Genomic DNA, 14,227 nt, shown 5'->3' on the forward strand with positions numbered 1-14,227 from the left:
AATAACACTTTATTCCGTGAGGTGGGGGAATTTTGCAGCAACTTTATGAGAAAATATATTTATTTTAAAGATAAAATCAAGACACTTTTTATTGGGAAATGTTCAAACATATTAATGAAAAATAGTAGTTCCCACTTTCTGTAACAATATCATGTTGTTATATAATCTGAAATTATAGAAATTAGATTCATATATCTATTTACTTATTGAAATAGGTGAGAATCAGTTCTATTTTCATTTTGCTATGTTTTTCTTGAAAAAATTATATAAACAACTATTGTTAAGATGTTTCTTACATTATGTGATATTGTCACCAATCTCCTTTTAGCAATCATTCTCCCCACAGAAATATTTTATAAGAAGTCCTACTTATTCAGCTTTACAATAGAGTAACAGTATATTATTTAAAAAAATACACACCTACACCTTTCCTTTAAATAGCCTTACAAAAGATACTTTGCCTAAATTAGACACTTCACTTTCTTAAGACAAAAGATTGTTTCAACAAATCATATGTCCCACAACATGTGTATAACAATTATTATTATATTTTAAGATATAATATTTTAATTCCAAGTATTGACTATATTCCCTATGCTGTACTTTACATCCCCATGACTATTTAGTGACTACTAATTTGTACTTCTTAATCCCATCACCTTTTTCATCCAGCCCCCCAAACTCCCTCCCATCTGGGAACCATCAGTTTGTGCTCTGTATCTATGAGTCTGTTTCTATATTGTTTGATCATTTATTTTGTTTCTTAGATTCCACATGTAAGTGAGATCATATAGTATTTGTCTTTATCTGGGAATATAGTAAATACTATTATAATAACTATGTATGGTGCCAGGTGAGAACTAGACTTATTGGGAGAATCAGTTTATAAATTGTATAAATGTCTAACCACTCTGCTGTACACCAGAAACTATCCTATATAATAAAAGGCTAATATGCAAATTGTCCCCTGGAACTGGGAGTTCAACCGGGAATTCGACCAGGGGGCGGGGGCAGGGCTGGCCAGGGGGAGGGGCCATTGGCAGTTGGCTGCCAACTGCCCTCAGCCCCTCCCCCAACCAGCCCCGCCCCTGATCAGCCAACCCCATCCTCCAACTGCCCTCGACCTCTCCCCCCAGCTGTCCCCTCCCCCAATCGGCTCTTCCACCCTGATCAGGGGTGGGGCCAACCCGACAACCACCCATGGCCCCTTCCCCCAGTTGGCCTGGCCCGATGGGCCTTGATCAGGGTAGGCTGGCTGGATCCCACCTATGCACTAATTCATGGACCTCTAGTTATAAAATAATATTGAATGTCAACTGTAATTGAAAATTAAAGTTTAAAATGTTTATAAAAACATTTATTTTAAAGACAATCTCTCAACCACACTATCATCTATAACAAAGTTTACAGATAAAGGAAAACAATGTAAGGTGAGGAACACTGGAATATTTATCTTAGACATTTTAAAGTTTTATGAAGAAATCTCTGAAGACTGCATACCTGTAACACTATGTCCCTAAAACAATCTTATTCTGTCATCCTGGAGGTTTATTTGTTCACAACTTCAGGATTTAAGGAAGGACAACCTCTTTGGTAAACATCCTTTTGCAGCTGATGTTTTGGAAAACAAATAAACCTAATCTTGATTTCTCAGAGAAACATTAAATATTATTTTGAAAATCTGCCTTTCTTTGGCATCAAATTTTTGCTTATATAATACCATAACAGCATTAATAACCATTAAAAATGTGATCATATTAAGCTGTATCCAAAAAGAAAGAAAGAAAATTTTCCAAGTACTGCATCATAAGGATAATTATATACATGTACATAATATAATTTAATATCTATACATGTATATATATAAATATATTTCAAAGTTTCATTTGAATGGCATTCTTAATATAAAAATAAAAACTGAACAGAAATTCCTGTTGAGCCACTTAGAGCTTAGAAGAATAAAATAATTTTCCAAAGCAGAGTTTTAAATTTTGTCTACAAAAAAATACATTTACACAATAGTTATTACCAGTTTTGTACCATATATGAGACACTATGGTAAGTACTATGGAAATACAGATACATATAAAGTATTATCACTTTCCTTGTGCACAGTCTAGATATTAAAATAAAGAAGATTCTTGAATACTTACTATTGTGAATGGAAAATACCAAGGTGGAGTCATTTATGGAGGGGGGTGGGCACTAAAATGGAGCCAGGAGGCTGTGAAGAAGTTTGTCTACACACATCTCACCCAGACACTTCTCCATGAACTTTTGAACTTCTCAGCCATGCATGGACCTCATCTTCTCCTCACGGTGACAACCAGACCATCTGCATTCCTTACCTTGAAAGGAACCAATCTGTTTTGCCAACCAGCATCCTTCATTTGCATGTTGGAATCAACCAATCCTTATAAACCTAGCAAGAATCCTTCATTTACATAAAGAAAACCAGGTTGAAGATAGGGCATGTAATCTGAACCTTTATAAAGCCTGCTTCTCCTTGTTCTTCCCAGAGCACAGTACTAATCGCTGCCTGGATCTGTGTTTCCCATTGCAAACTCTGACCTCCCTTTTGGATGAGCCTCCTTCTTGGTTCACACTGTATAGAGTAGAAAGTAATAGACATCATAAGAAATGTGTAAAAATACTATGAAAGGGTATAAGATTACTTCTTGAGGGTGAGAATACTTCATTGGCAAGATGAATGGAATTTGGTAATCCGATCAGTTTCCTATGGCTTCTATAACAAACCTTCACTACGTTGGCCACTTAAAACAACAGAAATCTTATATCTTATGGTTCTGGAGGCCAGAAGTCCGACGTCAAGGTAGTGACAGAGCCATACTCTTTCCAAAGGCTCTAGGGAAGAATATTTTTTTGCTCCTTTCAACTTCTGGTGATTTCAGGAATTCTATGGATTATGGCTGCATAAATCCAATTCTGCCTCTATGGTCACATGTCCTTATCTCTATCTCTATATTCTCTTCTGTCTCTTATAATTACATCATCCTTGTATATAAGGTACACCAGAATTATTTTAGCTTAAGATTCAAGTATGTTGGATATTATCTGGCAGGCAATGAGGAAGTATTAAGGTACATTTACCAGGGACCACATGATTAGAGTTTTATTTTTAAAGAAAACTATTAGGTATGAGGAGGGAAGGTGGACGAGAGAAAAGAATGAAGACTGAATTTTCTAGCAAGATTTTATGAGAATTGGTATCTATCTATCCATCTACCTACCTATCAGTAGTAACGAGAAATGTAGATGTAAGAACTTCCAAACCCGCAGAAAATTTTTATAAGAGTGTATTTGAGTCTAATAGAGGACACTCCTGGAAGCAAGGTCTCCACACTGAGATAAATGTTTCCCAGAATGACAGTTTGCAGCTTCTGTTAAACATTTGGAATTGAGGGAATTAAGGAAGATTACATGAACATGAGATAAAGCGAGACTGGGAAATTTCTAAAATTGGATTTACAGGATAGTTAACAAGATTATGTGCTTTCTTGAAGATGGTGTGTTAACCTAGATGCACAAAAACAATGGACAGGGCTTGCTTAAGGAAAAGATCATCTTTTATGAGGAAAGTTGTAGGCTGGAGGTATAATTACCCACCATGACCTGCCCAGTTAAGAATTTATGATCAGATCACCCTGTAAGGTTACCTTGGGTTAGATTTATTACAGAGCCCCTTCTTTGTCCTCACAAAGAAGGACATTTATTCCATTTGCTCCACTGTAAATGGACCTTGAGGGCATTTTGCTAAGTGAGGTAAGTCAGACTGAAAAAAAACACACAAAACAACTCTACATGATATCACTTATAAGTGGAATCTAAAAAAGTAAAAATTATAGAAACAGAGTAGAATAGTGGATACCAGGGGTGGGGTGGGGGTGGGGGGTTATGGAGATGTTGGTCAAAGGGTTCAAACTTGCAGCTAAAGAAGAAATAAATTCTGGCGATCTCATGTACAGCGTGGTGATTATAGTCAACAATACTGAATTATGTTCTTCAAAGTTGCTAAGAGACTAGATCTTAAATGTTCTTTAAAAAAAGAAATGATAAGAATGTGATATGATAGAGATTTTAGCTAATGTTAAGTGGTAATCATATTGAATTACATAAATGTGTTACATGCACCTCTCACCAACACCAGAGAGGTGTTAACTCATAGCTCCCTGAGTCAGTAGGTAAGGGCTGTCCCCAACCTCGATCCTTGTCTTCTCATATAAATGAATTTATACGAGAGACCTTGACTGCATTGTGAAAAGCCAATTTATTAAAGTGATTAAAGCACGTGCCTTTATTGTCCGAGGCATTATATACCCTCCTGCCTATAGGTCTCAACATTTCTCTGCTGACTATTTTGGTATAGATTAATTCTCAAGGTCTCTCTCTCTCTCTCTCTCTCTCTCTCTCTCTCTCTCTCTCTCTCTCTCTCTCTCTCTTTGTTTTGTTTTGTTGTGGCCTTCTCAGAATTTATGAAAAGCACCTGGCAACTTTATCTTGCCAAGCCTGGAGACTGCTGGCTTCTCTGCTTAGGGAGTAAAACTGCCTTTTTTTCCTCTTCATTTACTCCCTTTCTGCATTCTCTCTTTAGGGAGGTTTTTAACCATTTACTCTGTGTCCTTGGCTGGGGCAGATAATGGCTTGTTAGTTATAAACTGGCTGCAATGCCCACACTGGTTAGCCTTGTTTTAACTTTCCTGTCTCAGTTTCCCTATTCCTCCCGCCTTGGAATCCTGTAACAAATGCATCCAATAAAAAGGTTGTACACCTTAAACTTACACAGTCTGATGGGTCAATGATATCTCAATTTTAAAAAAGTGAAGCTAGCCGAAACCGGTTTGGCTCAGTGGATAGAGCGTCGGCCTGTGGACTGAAGGGACCCGGGTTCGATTCCGGTCAAGGGCATGTACCTTGGTTGCGGGCACATCCCCAGTGGGGGGTGTGCAGGAGGCAGCTGATCGATGTTTCTCTCTCATCGATGTTTCTAGCTCTCTATCCTTCTCCCTTCCTCTCTGTAAAATATCAATAAAATATATTTAAAAAAAAAAAAAAGTGAAGCTAGCAGGGGGAATATTACAGCTGACCTTCTCCTGGCCACCATATTTCAATCTGTGGATGACTTCACAATGATTACCAAGAGAGAGAAGAGACTGTCCAACCTTCACATCCCTGTTTGCATTGCATGCATGTTGATGCACTGAGGGATTTTCAACACTTTGACTTCCAGCTGTTCTCATCTTCAGCACTTCTTTAAACCTCTAGGCAGAATCCACAGGCACCTCTCCTCTCTGTAACACCACTACATAGTAGAAACACAATGAGAGCCACGTACATCATTTTTAAAGTTTCTAATGGCCACATAACAAAGTAAAACAAAACAGATTAATCTTAATAACTGTCACCCAATATATTCACAACATCATTTCAATATGTAGTCAGTAGAGAAAAATGATAAGATCTTACTTCAGATTGAATGTTTGTGTCCCGCAAATCATATGTTAAATCCTATATGATGATATTTGGAGGTGGAATCTTTGGAAGGTGGTAAGGTCATGAGGACAGAGCCATCATGCATGGGATTAGTGTCCTTCTAAATAAGACCCCAAAGAGCTCCCTCGCCTCTTCTGCCATGTGAGGACACCACAAGAGGATGGCTTCTCTTATGAACCTCCAGGTGGGCTCTCACCAGACACTGAATCTATTAGATTTCCCAGCTTCCAGAATTGTGAGAAATAAATTTCTGTTGTTTATAAGCCACCCAGTTTATGGTATTCTATTATAGCAGCCCAACAGATGAACAGATCCTTTAGATTCTTTTCAAGGCTTTGAATTTTGTATTTCATACTTACACCACATCTCAATTCAGATTAGCCACATTTCAAATGCAAAGTAGACATATGGGACGTGTGACCATTCTATTGATCATCACAAACCTATACTAAGTCTCATCTATGTGGTTTTCTCAGTAAGGTAATTTGAAATCTGGCAGTCACATTTCATAGACTTAAAGGAAATATATGGAGAATATAACAATTTATTTCTATGCATGCCAGCATTTCTTCCCCCTATATATATCACCTTGTCTTGCTCTCTTTCCTTTATTTTTTAAGCAGAAAATAACATCCATCCATCCATCTGGGGAATTGCTTATTTATGTGATTGTACCCCTCTCCGGTGGTATTTCCCATATTTCCCCATCCCTCTCCACTAATGACAACCTGTTTGAGCACACCTATTTAAAGTTGCATTACAACTATAATTAAAACTTATTTTGTTCACATTATGATCCCAAATGCTGAAGAGTTGGCATTAACTCTTACATTTCGCACATATTCCCAGAGGCAACTGTAATTTGCAATTTGATGTGAAGTGCAGGTGTTAGAAATAAAAGTGCTCCTAAAAGCAGAGCTGTTGGGCAACACTGTTATTTTGTCTTCTTCTTCTGGTTTGAAATGTGATGCTTTGATGGAACTCCATTCTGTGCTAGCAGACAAATCTCCCTGTGGGCACATTTAATGGATGAAAAGGCTAAGGCAAAGAGGAAAGATTAATTAGCTTGTCTGAGGTCACTTAACACTACAGACACAGAGACAATGGCAGGGATAGAAACCCAGAAGCACGAAACTGTAATAATTTACACAGAGTACTTAGAATTTTAATTTCCCCTAATGAGACCTATAACCACAGTATGAAGAATAGTAATTTCTGGATGCCACCCCTTTCAATTAATTGAAAACACTCAGTCATGTCAGTGTCATGTAAATGCTTTCTATTAATTTTGTATTTTTGTCAGTCTTTCTTCCATGAAAACTGATCGGTATCTGTATTGTGCTACAGTTGTGGGATCTATGGGCTGTTATTTGTTATCCAACCTAATGAAAACATCTGTTTGTTGCTTAGTTCCCCAAAAGAATCTTACATTTCTGCTTTACATAAAAATATTTGCCTTTGAATTCTATAAGAATTCATATGAGAGCGTTCATACAAATCTATTCATTAGTTACCAGTCACATGCAGATTTTTTAAAGTTTAAATTACATATTTGAAGCCAGAAAGATGCAGTTACATATTGTAAATTATATACAGAGTAGATTATATATAAGCATTACATGAGAAGATGTATAATGTAAACATGATTTCCCAAATTGTAATACTAATATTTACAAATTTATAAGGGTTAGGGATAAAAGAAAGCACCTAGGCTAGTAATGATGGTGGCACATGAAAATGTAAATCGCATCAGGGCAATCTTGTTTGGTTTAATCTAGTTATCATTTATCTATCTATTATCTATCTATTTATTATCTATCCACCCATCAAGATAGCCTTAATGTTCTCCGCAGCTTGACTAAATTTTAGACAGATTTCTACCTGACTATACTAGTAAACCCCTGACCTCTCTTTTCTCAGAACATTTACTTTAGAAAACTTGCAATTATAAACTCTTTCCCTACCCCTTTGAAATGTAAATCTCCTCCCAGTCTCTTGCCAGTATTACAAACCAGAAATGTCTTTCAAGGATCTGAGAGCCATCTATTTGAAATGGAATCATCAAGAAAGAGTGTTCCTACTACCATCTCTGTAGGAGGGTAGACCACTATCTTTTATAAACTGACAATTGCAAACAGATGGCCTAATCTCATTGATCAAATTTCCCTTTAACGTCTTCCAGTACTTTTCAACTAGCTCACCCAGTGCTTAAAAACCCTCCCACCTTTTCTATCAGTAGAGTTGAGTTCACTCTCTCACACTTATGGCAATAGTCTTGACCCCTACTGCAATAATATTACAATAGTATTGCCTGTTTAAGTTTGGTGTAATATATATCATTATATATCCATATATAGTTTTAGCAATATATACATCCATATATGGATAGTTTTAGATTGATAGGTAATAGGTTTGTTTTTGGAATGTATTCAAAAGCAATAATAATAGATTTATGGATAAGAATGTCCAAAACACAGTATTGTTTAGAATAATAAAACATTAAAACAATTAAAAGTTTCAATAATAAGGAATCATAGTATAGAACATTGTCCAAGCCAAATTCATGATTTCAGACTTTTTTAACATGCAAATGCTCAGGCTATGCTTGCACAGCCCCTCACTTCTGAATAGAATTTTGAATAAAGGTACATAGAATACAATCCAAACTTTTAAAATAGTTACTTGCTGGGTTAGTTAGATGTCAGGCAACTTTAGTTTTCTGCTTTAAAAATGCTGGTTTTTTTTACTTCTCTGCAATTAGCAAATATGACATGAGCAAGAAAGTACAATAATATTTTCTTTAAATTAAAAAAAACTAACTTCCTTGTGTAAATTTATAATTTTGTATAAACTCAGATCAAAATTCCCTGGCTGTATGGTAGTAGGGAAATTGAATTTTGCATGTGCTATTATTCACATGGCTGTCTTACTAGCACATTTGAAACAGTAAAGAAGTTATTTTTTGGTCTGTCATATATACACCCTTCAGCTATTTTTAATATCTTTATGTTTTATGCCTTATGATGAGCTGAAATTAAAAGAAAGTAGCTTTAATTTAATACAAAAGGTAATTGTTCCACACATTTTGCCAGTAAATCTGGTCTTAAGTCTGTAAGTACTTTGCCTGAAGCAATACAATTGCATTTATTCAAAATGCATCCCATTTGGAGGATGTATGTATTTTAAGACTCTCTGTGCACAGGCTGTCCACAGAGTTACCTTCTGTTGCCAATATGTAATGATCCCTTCATTGAACTATTTTTAGCAGAGTTAGTCTTCCATAGCCTGTAGCAGGGGAGATAGGAAAAAAAAAAGACTAAAACACTAACCTTGATTATGTGTTACTAAAAAGCACTATACTGCACAGACTATACCACCTGGAGAACTGAAGAATAAATGGGAAGAGAAGGTAAATGATTTTTTTCTTTAATATATCTTATTGATATTTTACAGAGAGGAAGGGAGAGGGATAGAGAGTTAGAAACATCGATCAGCTGCCTCCTGCACGCCCCCTACTGAGGATGTGCCCGCAACCAAGGTACATGCCCTTGACCGGAATCCAACCCGGGACCCTTCAGTCCGCAGGCCGACGCTCTAGCCACTGAGCCAAACCGGTTTCGGCAGAAGGTAAATGATTTTTCGTGTGAATATAGTATTGTAGACATCTAATTTATTAATGGGGCTGAGAAAAGAAGATATTCCCTCATTAGTATTGTACCTGGTAAGTAGAACCATTGTGGGGCCATCCTTTCAGAACCCCGCGTCAAAGTTTAGAGGACCAGAGCAGTAAAATAAAAGTCAATTTGAGACATTTTTCTTCTCATTTATCCAGACCAAATTAATTTATTTCAATTCAGATGAGCTTTGATTGCTATTTCTGATTTTTATATTCTTCAGACCTCTTGCCCGACCAGTGTGGCTTCAGTGGTTGAGCATCGACCTAAGAACCAGGAGATCATGGTTTGATTTCTGGTCAGGGTACATGGCCCAGGTTGTGGGCTTAATCCCCAGTGTGGGGTGTGCAAGAAGCATCTTATTGATGATTCTCATCATTGATGTTTCTATCTTTCTCTCCCTTCCTCTCTGAAATCAATAAAAATATATTAAATAAATAAAAAAGAAAACAGGTCTCATAATGTTGTTGATGTGCTCTACCAATTTTGAAGATTTTTAAAAAAAATTTTGAATGAAAATTTTAATTTTAACAGAGATTATGTTCATGCTAGATCACTAACTTTTTTCTTTCATGCATTATTTCCAAAAAACTCTTTTTACAATGTTTCTCAATCTTCAACCCACCTTTATTAAAGATATTAAAAACAGAAACCATTAATATGCTTTCCCTTTTAGGGAAAGAAGTCAATTTTGTTTTGAATTTGATGACTATGAGCAGAATATAATTATTTATGCCTCTCATGCATCTTTCATGGGGATCAGTTTATTCAAATTTCTAAAAATAATAAAATGAGGGGCTTTTTGGGTAATAAATACTGCTTTAGATGACAGTAGTATGCTAATTAGTATCTTCAATTTGGTTAAGCTTTAATAACTATTTCCAACATTCTTTTGTAACTGAATAGGCTGTCTACTCAGAAATCTTAAATAAAAATAGCTCCATGGTTCAGAATTGGAAATTCAAAGGAATACTCAGGAAAGGTTTCTTTCACATGTGCTTCTCAAGCAGGATTTCTGCTTCTGCTGTGGTGTAGAGACCAGGACCCAGGCCCAACTCAGTTCCTTCTTCCTTTTAAGGTTTTCCGCAAGATACAACTTTGTTTTGGAAACCGAAGATGTAGGTGTTAAAATCCAGGTCTTATCCAGGTGCCAACCTCACTAAGACTCAATCACGTTTCTTCTGAGCTCATTCCTTGTGAGTTTCAATTCAACATATGTGAGGAGAAAAGTGCATGACATTATTAACCTAAACTTTTTCCAGGAAGGTTGACATAATCAAACTAAATTTTAACCATTTATCATTTCACCAAATTTATTTTGAGAATATGCTGTGAATGTTCTAGGCACTACCATAGGCGATGGGAATGCCATGCAAACGGTCAGTATAGTTTTTCTGTTCTTGGAGCTAAAGGGCTGTTGAGGATGTAAGCAAGCAAATGCTATCACAGGAGGGTAGGCTGTTCATGCAGGAAAAAATTATGTGCTAAATTGTGAGCTATTAGAAGAGAATTTTGTATGTATGAAGTGTACAGGCTGAATGGACTTATTTGTGAATGGAGCAGGTCAGCTGAATTATGATCAGGTGAGTGAACAGACCAAGAGAGCAACATGGTAGGATCTTAAGATAAGAGAGGAGCCCTAGCTGGTTTGGCTCACTAGATAGAGCGTCGGCCTGGGGACTGAAGAGTCTCAGGTTCAATTCCCGTCCAGGGCATGTACCTTGGTTGCAGGCACTTCCCCAATAGGGGATGTGCAGGAGGCAGCTGATCGATGCTTCTCTCTCATTGATGTTTCTAACTCTATACATTCTCCCTTCCTCTCTGTAAAAAAATCAATAAAAAATTTTAAAAAAATATAAGAGAGGAAGTAAACTGAAGTAATTTAGCCCAACTACAATGGGGGAGAGGGGTAAACTAAAGAGATCAAGTGGACATCATCATTAAGCTCATTAGAAAGCATTTGAAGAGTTTGCACTTAAAAAAAAAAAATAGGAAGTAATGATGACCAGGTGAGTGGGATAAGATTTACAAGTGAGAAGGACCACTTCAGTGAGACTAGGACCAGAGAAATGAAGAGAAAAACATTGAAGGAAAATAGGTAAGGAATGAAATTTAAGGACATGCAGTGGAGGTGAGAAGAGTGGAGAGCAGGTAGGAGAAATATTGAGGTGGCAAAATGAAACAATTTGGTGATTGATTAGATTGGAATGAGAGGGAAGAAAGAGACTAATTTTCTTGTTTTTGTCTTAAGTAATTGGACAATGTATTCACTGAGACAGATCAAGGTAATGCCAGTTTGGGGAGCAAGAACCATGGTGACTTTAGGTTTGGAATTCCATTTTCAGTAGCTTCGGAATATCAATGTGAAGATGTCTATTTGAGAACTAGGTAAATGGGTCTGAATTTGGAATTAAGAAAATACTTAGAAATTATAGAGACTATATAACACATTGATTTTCATTCTGACTGCCCCATCTTTTTATATATTTTTTCAAATGAAGATTATTATTGTTATGTGTTCCTATATCCTTGATTCAATGTGACACTCATATTTCCTGTCTTTAATCTTGTATTTCTTACCTAATTCAAGAAAAAAAAAATGCTCCTCAGTCAACAGGTTACTAGAGGTTCTTCAAAATTATATTAATTGTATCTTTCCAAATGAAGTCACACAATGCTGTCATTTATGCTTTTAGATAAAAATGTTTGTACATGGTTTCTTAAAGGCCTGTTATTAGATACTAAAAGAAACTATTTTTTCTCATTTCAGAGATTCTCAAAAGTACTGTTCATATTAGAATATATTCCTTTACTATGAGAAAATAATAGATTCAACACAAACATAAAATATTTACAAGAAATATGCTAAGTTTAAACGAATACATACCATTACTAGATAGAAAACTCCTGTTACTTTTCCATTAATTAGGATGCTCTTTCATTAAATCTGTGCTTAGTTCCTGGCAATAATCTTTTATATCCTATCTTTGAGATGCAAAAGTGCTTCTAAAACATATGTAATAGAATTCATTCCAAACATCTGAATTAGGTTTTATTATCCCTTTTTTACAGGTAAGATAAATGAAGCTTCGTAAGGTTACACAATTTGACTAATATAGCACAGGCCATTTGTAAATTGAGCAGGGACTAAACCAAATATTTCACCCAAGTTCAGTGATTTTTATCTCTATCGTAAAGTTTTACTTTTAATCAATGAATTCTGTTTGCAAGGTGGTTGGACCATGTTAGGAATGTCACTTGTAGAAATAAAGCAACAGGTCAGCAAAGGTATTAAACTCAAAACTTTGGCATATAGTTATATAAAATCAAATGTATCTAGTGATTGAATGGTTTGTTTGTTAATTTAACTTATTTTACGTAATATATAATCCTTATTTATTACATATGTACATACACACATACATATATATACATATATATATCTTTATTTCAGGACTTAATAATAGCTCTCACACATACATGCACAACACACACATATATAGTATATCTTTAGTATTCAATGCTGATTAACAGTAACAGCTCTAATTTACATTGAATTTATTTAGAATTTATAGAGATCTAACAGCTTGTTTAAGATTACTAATTGTTAACCAGCAGAATTAGAATTCAAACCCCATTCTTCTGAACCTGTATAATTTATTTTATTGCATCATAAATAATACCATTATAACACTGGGGGAAAGTCCTATTCAAATTTTGGAAAATTGTTTAAAATGTTGGCAAAATTTTCTACATTAATTTTGTTTCTTTAGGCATAAAATGCTCCAATCCAAATGAAAGTTTGCGAGCATTACACTGTACTAAGGGACTTACGTTAGTTCATACTCTAAGAACTAACATTTTCGCCCTGACCGGTTTGGCTCAGTGGATAGAGCGTCGGCCTGCGGACTGAGGGGTCCCAGGTTCGATTCCGGTCGGGGGCATGTACCTTGGTTGCGGGCACATCCCCGGTAGGAGGTGTACAGGAGGCAGCTGATCGATGTTTCTCTCCCATCAATGTTTCTAACTCTCTATCCCTCTCCCTTCCTCTCTGTAAAAAAACCAATAAAATATATTTAAAAAAAAAAAAAAAAAAAAAAGAACTAACATTTTCTTTTGCTGTTATTTACAGGTTATAAAATAAATGAATAAATATTTTTACTCACTAAATATAAAAACCCCATAACAAATGCAAGCATTTGTATTCAACTCAAGTGGATCAACTAACATATGGCCAATGTAGTCCTTTGGTTGTTGCCTTGGAAGATTGATCACCACCTGTCAAATCACATGAACTGATTTGATGATCAAGATGGTTATATATAAAAGGTTGGTTGCTTTTAGCATTTAGAAAACTAAAGTGTCCTATCAACCAGTAAATCAGATAGATTTTTCATACATTTCAGGAAGCTGTGCCATTGTACTCAAAGGGCAAATGCATCTTGCCATTTCTTTATCCTGTGTTGGGATGTTTGTGCCTTATCCTATCTACCTACCTACCTAACCTACCAAGCTACCTACCTACCTACCTTCCTACCTATCTATCACCTGTCCATATCACTTAAAATATTGGTCAGATCAAGTGACAGAAAATTCAATGCACTCTAAATAACTCACAAGCTGGAAAATCTAGAGCTAGAGAGTACTTTGCTTGATCTATAGGTTGATGATATCTTTAAGGCTGCATATTCATTATTTGTGATCCTTTTAGCTCTGTCTTCTTTGCTTGGCTTCATCCTTAGCCTGATTTTGCTCAGGGTTGTCAGATGGCTGGCAATCTATTTGGGTCACATGCACTTTTTTTTTTTTTTTTTTTTTTTTTCATCTAAGAGAAGAGCATTGTATTAAATCTACAATTAAAGAAAACTTTTGGATTTCCCTTCAGTTGGACTGACTTTGGTCCATGAACCAATCACTGGGGCCAGGGAGACACCATATGTTAGCTTGTCTTAGTTTTAGCTTTGTCTTAGTTTTTGCCATTCTGGGAGCAATCACTGTGACGAACATCAAGAACAGCAGCAACGATAGATTACTAATCAGGG

The sequence above is a fragment of the Plecotus auritus genome (assembly GCF_963455305.1).
Source record: "Plecotus auritus genome assembly, chromosome: 11".
Lineage (NCBI taxonomy): Eukaryota > Metazoa > Chordata > Mammalia > Chiroptera > Vespertilionidae > Plecotus > Plecotus auritus.